At 41.1% G+C, this 12,058-nt stretch overlaps 1 protein-coding gene across 2 annotated transcripts in view; it reads left to right on the top strand.

The window, feature by feature from the left end:
• Positions 1 to 1,537: 1,537 nt before the first annotated feature.
• The window catches only part of opn4xa (opsin 4xa), a 38,946-nt gene continuing 28,425 nt past the window's right edge, over positions 1,538 to 12,058 (top strand). For both annotated transcript variants that reach the window (XM_037751880.1, XM_037751881.1), the window contains exons 1-3: positions 1,538 to 1,725; positions 1,867 to 1,963; positions 2,918 to 3,010. The gene's annotated coding sequence lies outside the window, so the exon portion shown is untranslated. The remainder of the gene's footprint in view (positions 1,726 to 1,866; positions 1,964 to 2,917; positions 3,011 to 12,058) is intronic.

A 12,058-nucleotide genomic window follows, 5' to 3' on the forward strand; every position in this document is an offset into this window, starting at 1 on the left:
TTATGTTGATGGGTTTTCCGCCTCTTGCATGTAATATGCAATAAAAGTGGGACATCTGTAGGTTTGTTTTTCATGTTTTATTCCAATTTCACAATGTCCCCTTTGATGGGTAAAAGATTTCAACACACGAGTCCCTCAGGAAGACGTTGCCATAAATTTAACTCAGTGAAAAACAATTCATTTAAAGCATTATTGTGGTTTGGACAATTAACATTTTGAGTTCCGAAGATCTCAAGAGATCCTTTAAGGGTACAACTTCATCAGTATTTTGCCTGACAGTTCTACTTATTAATCTAATTTCATACTAAAGGTCCAGTCTATCAATGCACAATGATGCACCCATTGAGGAACCTTTGCCCCACAACAACCTGTTTATAAAATTAATCTTTTTTTCAGACTTTATTTTGTTGTTAATACTCTTGCGTTGTTTCCATTTATGTTTGAAAATAATGAAAGAAATACTATTTTAAAAAAAAAGGAAACCAAATAATGGATGGGACAATAGCAGGAGAGCATGCTGGGATATGTCCTCTATAAGCTTAAAGTTTCTGCTGTGATGTGCTGATGACTGGGTCAGCATGCACAGTGCAGGGTTGTTGGACATCTTTTTGCTTTCACGTGTTCGGCCAATCAGGAGCACCATTTTAAATACAATACATAGATATTATTGCAGACCAGCAGCATCCCTTCATGGCCAAAGTGTGGCGTGTTCATATTGGGATATTTTCAACAGAATAAGACACCGTCAGAAAGCCCACGTCATGTCAAAAATATAGTTCTCGGAACATGACATCGTGACTTTGGTTTATACCTGTGCTCTGCAGTTTACTTTGCAGTGGTTATTGTAGTCACTGAGTAAAATTAGACCATGACCCACGCGAAAAATTTCCATCATCTTGTTGAACTCTTGCTCAAAGCAGAACAAAAGGCAAAGCAGATATACTGTATTGAAGGTGTATAGTCTATGCATGTGGTGAAAGACAATCAAGGGGCACATGCCATGTAGTTGATTTTGTTTAGGGTTTTTAGTAATGTGTTTCAGAAATATTGTACTTTTTTTTTTACTCCAGATTAAAACATACAAACCTTATGAAATAGATTATAAAATAGACAGATACAGCATATACATCTAAAGCTCATGCTTGACCAGCCACAACATTAAAATGCTGTTTACATGTTAATGCATCAGTATCAGTAAATAAGCTTTATAATATAGCCTATAATATTATTATTATTAACAATGACAGGAGCTATTCTTCAGCAGGTAGGCTACTTTTGATTGTTTACATACCTTTTGCTGATATATCCATTCTTTTACTTCACATTTTGGATGCTGGACTTGACCTGGACATGACAGTAGGCTATAATGCAAAGCTTCTTCCATCACTTGTATTGAATGCTGTTAAATACTTCAACCTTAAAATGACCTTAAAATGACCCGTCTCATCCACGGGCTCGCAGCGCGCATGCGCAAGCACGAGACGCTAGGAAGTGAGTTAGGCCAATACAGAAAGAAATTACCGAAGATGCGTGTTTTGGTGTTTTGGGAGTTTACTGAGCACAGGACTGTAGAAACCAGACTTACTGTGCTGAGTTGTGTGTGTTTGTAAACGGATATTATGATATAGTTCTGTTGTTATAAACCTGGCCTCCATTTACTTCCGTTCACCATGGAGGCATGGCCAGAAAAAACAGTTTCCTTCAAGAGTTCAAGGAACCATGGCGGTGAGTATTGATATTAAAATGTTCATTTTGTGGGTGAAGTATTTCTATTACGGTGCCAACCTGTAGGCTATAGCCTACTAGTGTAAGGCAGGCTTCTCGTTGCCTTAACTATAAACTTGTTACTTAATTAAACTACTGTAGGGCTGCTGTGGGTAAAGCAAGAGCTTCGTCTGTGCAACAGGATCCACTTCAGTGACTCAACTCCAGCGTAGGACAATTGAACACCGATAACCAAAAGGTGGCACATCACTTCTTACTTTATATCACTCCGCCAATCTTCATCATCACTTACATAACAAGCACGTAAGATGCGCCATATTATATAGTTCTATATCTAACCTAAGGAGCAGAATACAATATGTATACTGTATAAAATAAATCTTTACAAAAATAAATCTAATCTTACACTAGCATGTTTCATTTATTTTAAAATTAAATATGTCGCTAAACTGAACTGTTAAGCCTAACAGCCAGACTGAAATCATGCAGAGTTCAACCAATGTCATGTTTTATTTACATGTAAAGTTCATAAAATTTAGATAAAAATGATAAGAAATGAAACCAACCTACTGTAAGTAAAGAAAGAAAGAAAGAAAGGTATTTTGTTCTAAAACTAGTCATGAAGAAAAACCAACTAACGTTAATACTTAATTTATTTAGCCCACCTAGGCCTATTAGATGAGTTGATGTTTGACTAATATTCTGGCCATTACTGGAGACTGTGAGTTACAGCACTGAGCTAATGCTGCACAGATTCAAGCCATTCATTGGCAGGTTGATGAGCATTACCACTATGACAGAAACACCAATGCAATGTCATGCAGTCCAATGCAATAGTCCTGAAATAAATACAGCATTCTAAGGCTAATAATGACACTGAGTATGAAAGGAGTGACTCAATTACACAATAATTTATTGAACTTGTTATATGTTTTATATTTTGCAAGGTGAACCTTCTGTAATATTCAGGGATGAAAAAACTGTCAAAATCTTGCAAGATGCAGATATCCATCACACCACCACTACAAACTGGTCTTAATTTATTTCAGGGCTTTTGGATTGCATTAAATTATAAATATTCTCCTTTCATTGTGTCCACGTAATGCACCGCAGCTCAAACTCCACATCACATCATAAGTTGGCTTTAAAGCCCATCATGACAGCGGCCTCTCATTCTGTATTCTCCACGCAGGAGTGCCGGTTGTCTGCCAGAATGAGCTCAGCTGTCAGCGGGCACCGAGCCCCCGGATCACCCTTGGCACAGAGACGGAGAGACAGAGCGCAGGTAGGCAGGGCAGATACTGCAGGATTCGCATAGCTTTCAGCTGATCCATTAGGACATGCTACAATTCAGATGTGGCGCTCCGCCAGATGCCCAGCCATTGTGGCATTCGGCGCTGTATTTCCATCTCTTTCAATCACTGCGCAAACATTTTATGAGTATTTGTTGGCATCGTTCACCCATAGATTGTATGCGTGCAAAAGTATGTGCTAGCGGGAGTATGTGTGTGTGTGACTGCGAGTGTGTGTAAATGAGATCACTTGGTACTATCAAAGTGCAGGCAGGACTATGACACTGTTATAAATAGAAGGGAGGAAGTAAGGAAGGTTAAATCTCTCAGACACAGATACTAAATGTGTAGAGAGGGGAGCCATTTAAAAACCTGCATGTCCTTTTAGACTCATTTCACTATGTATATTTACATTATGTACATTTTGTGGTGTTCTCCCGCTATACAGTGTGAATGGTGGACAGTAATTCAGCTTTTTAGTCAACTATGTGGTCTGATTTGAAAAGTTGGAACAACTCCTCTTAGGGTCAATGCTACATGAAGGCTTAGCCTGTCATTACATCGCAATAGCCTGCTATAGCTGCACACTGTGAACTGCTTATTATTGGTCAAGGGTGAATTATCACCCCATGAGCAAATGGGAATCCAGTAAGCTCTCTCCCACGGACCAGTGACTTCATCGGGCTATGATAGAGACGATGAATTCAAGGTCCTTTGAGTGGAGCGCTGAGAAAGTTATTGACGTGTGAGCATTTACATACACTGCTCCCTGCTTTTTTTTCTTGCTTTTTTTTACTATTGCCAAATACTGATGAAGGATTTAGGAAATATTTCCCTGACTGCAGTGGGCAGGTGGGATACATAGATGGACTCTGAGATGCACTTCTTGGCAACTGCCCAAACCCTGAAAACCTCCAGGCGTGTCTGCGTTCAGCTGTCTGCACGACAAAAGATGGATTGAAATAAGGAATTTCAGAGGAAATGTGTGTATTATGTATTGTATGTCCAACACACAACACTGCGCCTATAGACACAGCAGGGGTGGTCTGTGGTTAGGCTGATAGAGTTGCTCAACTCTTTGAATTCAGCCCTTCATCATGCTTCACTGCCTCTAATCCTGACCGCTGATATCTACCTGGCTTGACTTTGACCCCTGACTTTCGGCAGCTGTCAGTGGCGCCCCTCATCGGAGACTGGACATGTGGGATACAAGCGCTCCTCCCCGAGGTGGCACAGTGTCAGACTCTGTGCTGGCTTTACGGTTTTTAGCATTCAAAGAGTGTCCGCCAGGGCCTCCTCCTACTGTGTTACTAAACAAACAGGGCTGGCTAAGTGCTGATCACAACCACTGGGCGAAGATGAAAAGCTCCCATGGGGAAGGGACGCGGTTACGCTGCTTGTTGTCCGTTTGCTTTACGTATCCGTATCGGTTTACTGATTTGAACTGAGTTATTTTGATTATAACCTCTAGCCTTCAAGCCCGCTCGCTGGACGGCTCTTCAGAAAATGTAGTGCATGAAGCCGGGTCTTGACTTTCACAAAGCTTCCCTGTCCCCGACGTAACAAGGTCACACTAATTGGAGAAGGAAGTGTTGAGGATGTCTTTGGGAAGGAGCGGCAGGGTTAGAGAGTGATAGCAGAGAGGGTCAGATCCTGTTTCTGCTCTGGTTCCCCGTTCTAATCCAGCCTGGTATGTGTTGAGATCAGAGCAGGTCCCTTTCACTGCAGCCATCCGGTTGCTGTGCAGTGGAACTTGCTAACTCCCCATTTCCGCTACTGCTGCAAATTGGTTGTAGAAAGCACTAGACGACAGTCTGGCGAACCAAGTTCACCGAAAGGAACTTAGAACAAAGTGAACCCGACAGAAGAAACAGTCAATTTCAGGTCCTAACCCCTAAGAAACATGGCACTAGACAGCTGTGTGTTCCCCTTGATGTATTTATGTCAGCCGCTCACATAAATACACTGTGACACACATACACCTTCACACTCATACACGTGTGTAAATGTGCACGCTCACACAGGCACAGTGACACACACACACAGCGAGGCATAGACACACACGTATCAGGCTCCCTGTCAGTAATACCCAGAGGATATTATGTCTCTCTCAGCAGACTGGACAGTTGATCGGAGCAGCGTGACCACATGGTCACTTTGATGTAAATCACGTAGTGCAGTCACCTTGAAAATAGTTTGAATTGTAAATATGAGAGAGGAATCTTGCTCTCAGATTAATCAGCTGATACAGTGATTCATTCACAGCAGAGAAAAGCATTTTATTTATTATTTATTTCAGTTTATTTTCTTCTTTTTGTATATTTAAAGTATTCATATGATGATGTCAATGCAGATCTGTAGCAGATTGGTATATGGCGCACTTATTATAAGATGATATCACTGTAACATGTCTACATTTGTCTCTTACCGAGAGTCAGATAAGAAGATCAGTTATTCCCTGTAGGTACAGAGGTTGACCCCGGATGTGTTTATCGTAGCGTAAAAAAACGTATAGAAGGGGAAGTGCGAGGCTTGTTTGACCAACCATTAAAAAATACATCTTTTCAACCACTTGAAAGCTGTGGATTTAAACTGGTGTATTTCTCGAAATGCCAAAGATGTCTCTGCAGTCAGGGTAGGATTTTCTGGCACAACGTCACCTACTTCCAAGGTGCATGGGGAAGGGAAATAGTCTGGAAATGTCAAAAACTCCAGCAACACCAATTGCATTGTATGAAGAACAACTTATCGTAAGACCAGCGCGTTAAAATGTAGAGATATTGTACATTATATTATTTATTCTGCCAATGGCTGGATGCTTTTTCACGCATTCGGGTTAGAAATTATATAAATACTAGGGCTGTCAATTCATTAAAATATTTAAAATTGTCCATAGTTAACCACAAATGATTCACATATCTGTTCAAAATGTAGCTTAAAAAGAGATTTGTCAAGTATTTAATACTCTTAACAACATGGGAGTGAGAAAATATGCTTGCTTTATGCAAATGTATGTATATATCTATTATTTGAAATCAATTCACAACACAAAACAATGATAAATATTGTCCAGAAACCCTCACAGGTACTGCATTTAGCATAAAAACATATGCTGAAATCATAACATGACAAACTGCAGCCCAACAGGCAACAACAGCATCAGTGTGTCAGTGTGCTGACTTGACTATGACTTACCCAAACGGCATGTTATTATCATAAAATGTGCATGTCTGTAAAGGGGAGACTCGTGGGTACCCATTTTCATTCATATATCTTGAGGTCAGAGGTCAAGTGACCCAAGGGACAGTTTGTCTGGTTAGCCTAAGTTTAGAGCGTTATTTAACCTCCTGCGAGACAAGCTAGTATGACATGGTTGGTACCCATCGACTCCTTAGGTTTTGTAGTTTTATATGATACCAATACCTTCACTCTAAAAATGAGCCTACAACCTGCGAAAAATAGTGGCCGGGCCTGATGGCGGCCTGTCGGATTTTTAAGACACTAATTAAAAATCGCAAGTTGTGTTAATGCGTTAAACAAATTAGTGGTGTTCAAACAAATTTGCGTCAACGCGTTATTATCCTGTTAACTTTGGCAGGCTTAATAATTACACAATACACACAGAAGAATAATTTACGAACTCTGCATAAGTGAGTTTGGGATTCTAATACTTCTAACCCATTGCTATCTGGGTTACAGCTGGCCAAGAACGGCCTTAATGTAAACTCTTTCCATTAAATGGATTGACTTTTACATTCCTGGCTGAAGTTATAGTCCAAAATTGTAATATAATGCTTACAAACACACACAAAGTCACACACTCACACCCCAATCCTGCAAGCTCACCGCACAAATGCACACCTCCATGCGTAGAGCATGGCTCTCACACTGCTGGGGTTAGAAGTTCAGATTTTAACTGGGGCCACCCATGCTAAAATGTGTAAACTCCTGGTACTGCCAGGCAGTCCAAATCCATTAAGGACAGATGTGGACGGAAGGGAGGTGAACTTTTCCAGCCCTGAGAAATATGACTCATGATTATGCTAAACAGGATGTGGCGTTTCCTCGTGTTTCATATGTCACCACTATTAAATTACATTACCACTCCATCACCTAACAGACTCCAGTATTAGCACATATTGTTATTCAGTCATGCCACTAGACAAACACCGCTCAGTTGCTCTTGTAATGAAAAGAAAGGTGAGTCAAATGTGGCGGCAACCTTGAACTTTGTTTCATGAATAGCACATAACAAGAGGCTTACAATAACAAACAGAATGGAGCTTACAAAGAGACAATTGGATGTGAAGCCACGGTAATCTAATCAGTTCACTTGGGAGTAGAGGTTATGGGAAAGTTGACTTGCCGTGTTTATTTACTTCCAAGGTCACATAAATTAGCGATAGCTACTAGTTGTATTGATGGATCCTTGGATCCTAGATTAAATCAGCTGTAATGTGATATGAACTAATTAAACAGTTTGTTATAACCTTGGTGGATATCGTATCTCATTAAAAAGAGAGTACACATGCTCTCTGGCTCCAAGCTAAACCCACTAAATACCTACATGGAGAAATATTTTGAAAGAACTTCAAATGTATCAGGATACACGTGGTGGACCTGTGTATTTGTGTCTTATCTTACCGGGAGTATTGGTGACACTTTAGAGAGTGAATTGCTGATATAGAGCAGATAATTGGGGGAAGGGATGCTGTGATAATTGTACTAATGTTATCATCATTATCAGAATACGGAGGTCAGGTTTATTAGGTAATCACTATGGTGTTTGGCTCCAAGGACAAGAATGATTTGCACACACAACAAGGGCAGTGAGTCATTCAGGGCGGAGAGAAGATTTCAAACTCTTTTCATTCGTTGTTTTGAGTCTACCTGATAGCTGAAGTATCTGGAGACATACGCTTGGGTTCATAGGTCAAGGTTCAGGTGTCAGACGTTGAATTGCTCTGGGCATACTTTTGTCTAGCCACTAAAGGCCCTGACACACACCAATCCGATGGTTGGCCATTGGCCTAGTTTTTGCGGTCTAGTTCAGCTCTAGTCTGTCCGTGTCGGAGGTTTTTCGGCCGATTCAGCATGTTGAAGCCATTTTGAATGAAGCTACGTGGTGACTGAAAGTGGTGTGAAAGTGGTCGGTAAACGCTGCTTTGTTTCATGTACGTATCATAACAACGACGCAGTCCTCTACCTTCTGGTTTCCCTTTTTGAATGACGAATACAGACTACCGCTACCTGCTGGGGTGGAGAGTTATTTCATCTCACGCAGGCGCAGAATGTACGTGTTAGTCGGCCATTGGCTGTAGTCTTTGCGGTGTGCAGCTTTTTGGCCAAGACACAGGCGACATGAGGCGACGCAACGGTCGGCCTTCGTCGCTGTTAGTTCTTTGATGTTGGTTTGGTGTGTCCGGGCCTTAAGAGAAAAAAAGTTTGCGACCCTCTGAAAAGACAAAATGTCAAGTTCATAAAACACATTTGAATTTGAAAGAAGTGTGGAATAGTCCATTAAAATCATACTCTTACTTTTTCCCAGTCCTGAGATTTTAGACTCTTGGAAGTTGGCGTGACACATGACAACATATGAACCTTATCATCACGACTGTAACAAGATAATCTGGCCTCGTATCGCACATCGCTCCCATTCCGAGACGCTTTATCAGTTTAAAGCCCGAGTCTGAAGACACTACAGCTGTCTCTTTGACCTGTGACAGGCGATCCCACTGCAGGTTAGGATGCTGAGTCGGTTCATGTTACTAACAATTGGCATGTGCGAGTTTGTGTGTAGAATCACCGGCAACACCGTTGACGCACTGAAGCAGCTGAGAACACTATGGATGAGCGACAGCCTCACAAATGGATGTGACGCATAGATAGATATATGGCTGCATGGATAGCCAGACAGGTGATAGATAGACAGCCAGGCAGATCCATATAAACACACTTTAGATATCAAAGTGGATGCTACAGTCTTGCAGATTGTGTTGCATTAAAAAGTGAGAGAATACAGTGAAAGGTTGCAAAAAATTCCTGGATGGCAAGTCACCTTTTGTGGTGAATTATAGGTCAGCCGAAGGGTCAATTATCCAACTCTCAGTGAGGATCAACACACTCATGCATTCCTTTAGAACTGTTTTTCTGCTCTTTTAAAAAATACTGTTTTCACCAAGGGGACAAGGGCGCAGAGGGCAACGCTTTGGAAAGAGACGACTATCGTATTTCCAATACATTTCTTCGGAGAACAGAAGAACCTTCGTACCTGTCGCGAGTGTAAAACAAGAGAGGTGTCAAAAGTGAAACGCGATCGGCATATCTGACAAAGGGGCAACCGCTGTGAGGGATCAGTTCAGAGAGAGAAAGAACCGCGTCCCCGCAGCAGATGGGAGCTTTATCGTTATGGCCGGAGGGGGAGAGAGCCAAAGAAGAGAGACGCGAGACCACAAAAAAGGGTTTGGAGACGCGGCTGCACTGTGACACATGTCCCACTGTGGTGGGGGATTTTACTCACCTGGCCTTTGGTGTGTCATCGTGTTACCAGTCCTGTCATGAGCCTCCACCCTGTCCGCCTGCGCTGTATTGTTCTGTACTGCGTGCGGACAAGGGAATAAAAGAGAATAGATAATGAAAAAGAGAGTAGGCTAGGCGGTGGGAGTGAGCCACATTTTGGCCCTTTGTTGGAGCTGTATCTTTTTTTGAACAGTACTGAAGTGATGGATAAAGCGGATCAAAGGGGTGTATATGATTGCTCTGGTGGGCGTTGAGGATCATTAGTTGGTAAGGCAGCGAGAGTGAATAGAGTGGGGGGTCTGATGTGTTACAGAGGAGGGAAAAAAATTGATGCTGCAGATGAAGAAGCTCATCAACAGTGATATCATGCTTCCCGGTGCAGATACTGAAAAGACGCACCTGAGGATCGCTCACTGAATACCACACCTGGTTTTTATATCGTCCGATGCCATCTGCCTCATTCAGAGCAGCGACACGCAAAATCTCCCGCTTGTATGTCGGACGTCAAGACATTTCATAGCTTTGCTGACAACTTCTGTTATGCTTTCGCACAATGCAAGAGAAAGAGAGAGAGAAAGGGAGAGTGTTTGTGTGAGGATCCGAGGGGAAGAGAGTGCCTTAGTCATAACACACCCCAGATGTGCTTTAAGCCCAAAATAAGCAATAGCTAAAGCCAGTTTTACTGTGTTGAGTCCTATTTACACTGATGTAAAGACAAGCCTTCACTTGCACTGTGTAGAAATTGTGCATCCTCAGAATTAAACAGATCAAACAACGGAGGTGAAACACAAGACAGCTGACCAGAGACACTAGGCAAAAAATTTAAACAACTGGAAACCATAATACAGAATTCACACAGAGTTGGATATGCTTCAACTTTGAAATTGACTGTGTTTTGACTGAGGTATTTCTAATATAAACAAACTCTGTAAGAAGCAAGGATGTGTAAAAGTAACACTTAGAAACATGAGCCACTCGGAGCTCAGAAATGACTTACACAGTCCCAAAGACCTCAACGTCAAATACCTTTGTAATGGAGCTGTTTTTCTAAAAAGGACCACGCACACACACATACACATACATGTATATGTATGCGCACAATAAAGTGGACCTTGGGGTTCTTTACATGGAGACTTGAGTGAGAGAACTGTGTGCCAGCCTGCTGGAGGTGCCGCGAGATCAAGAACAGTCCACCCCCAGGTGGTAAAGCTGAGCTTTCAGGGGTGAGAGGTCACAGACACCGGAGTGGTCACACACGTGTCAGAACACTATTTACAACTGAAGAGGCCCACCTTAGACCACCTGCAACTGCTCCTCCACTACAATACTGTACATCTGCAGGAGGTGCTGTGCTTCAGGGTCCACTAGGTGGTAGTAAAGCTCCATATACAGCATCTCTTTATCATGTCATCCTGACATGAATGGCTCTTATCATCTGTCAAGAGACAGTATATCTGTAACATATAGTGTTGAAAGAAGTATACAGACCCTTTATTTAAGTAAACACTGTAGAAATACTCTGTTACAAGTAAAAGTCCTGCATTGATTGTTACTTAAGTAAAAGTATGCAAGTATAATCAGGAAAATGTACTTAAAAGTATAAAAATGTTATATAAATAACATATCATTAGTTTATTATGCATTAATGTAAAAGCAGGATTTTACTGTTGCAGTTGGTTGTGGTGGAGCTCATTTTGAACTATTAATTATGATTATTTTCACTATGGATTAATGTGCTGATTATTTTCTCCATTAATCGATTGATTGTTTGATTTGTAAAAATTCTGAAAATAGTGAGAAATGCCCCAAAAATCTTTGAAATAACCAAAGCTGTCAAATAATTGTAGTGGATTAAAAAGTTCAATATTTCCCTCTGAGATGTATAACAAGATATCATGCGCTGCTGCCATACTCTGGCCAGGACTCCCTTGAAATTTTTTTTTTTTATCTCAGTGGGACTTATTCTGGTTTAAAAAAGATTAAATAAAAATAAAAAAAATAAGAAAACCATGAAGAGATGAGAGGATTACACAGACATTTAGTTGCTGTTGAAATGAAACCATACAAGTTTGGTTGGATACAGCTTCAGATGCATACGTGGCCGTGCATGTGTGTGCACACAACTATGTTGTTAATTTGAAACGGATCCTGTTCAAGGTCGCAAAGGACTTCAGTGTGGCTGACAGAATTGGAACATGCGCTAGTTGTCTCGAGCAATGAGGCACACTTACTAAATTTATTATCCAAATATTTAACATAGAACAAAACTCTATATGCAATATGAGAGTATGAATATCTCTCATTGCAGCACCGTGAAATTTTTTTGATCTCTGATCTGTATCCTGTGATCTTACTCAGTTACACTCATCCAAGTCCTCTAATTCCATGTTTGGTGAAAGGACATGCTGTGAATTACTGTAGATGTAAGCTGCAGACACGTGCAGACTATAGATGACAGATGACATAGAACTTATTTATATGCCAATGACAGAATGACTTACGTTTTGTTATAACAAATGAAA

The sequence above is a fragment of the Sebastes umbrosus genome, chromosome 19 (assembly GCF_015220745.1).
Source record: "Sebastes umbrosus isolate fSebUmb1 chromosome 19, fSebUmb1.pri, whole genome shotgun sequence".
NCBI lineage: Eukaryota > Metazoa > Chordata > Actinopteri > Perciformes > Sebastidae > Sebastes > Sebastes umbrosus.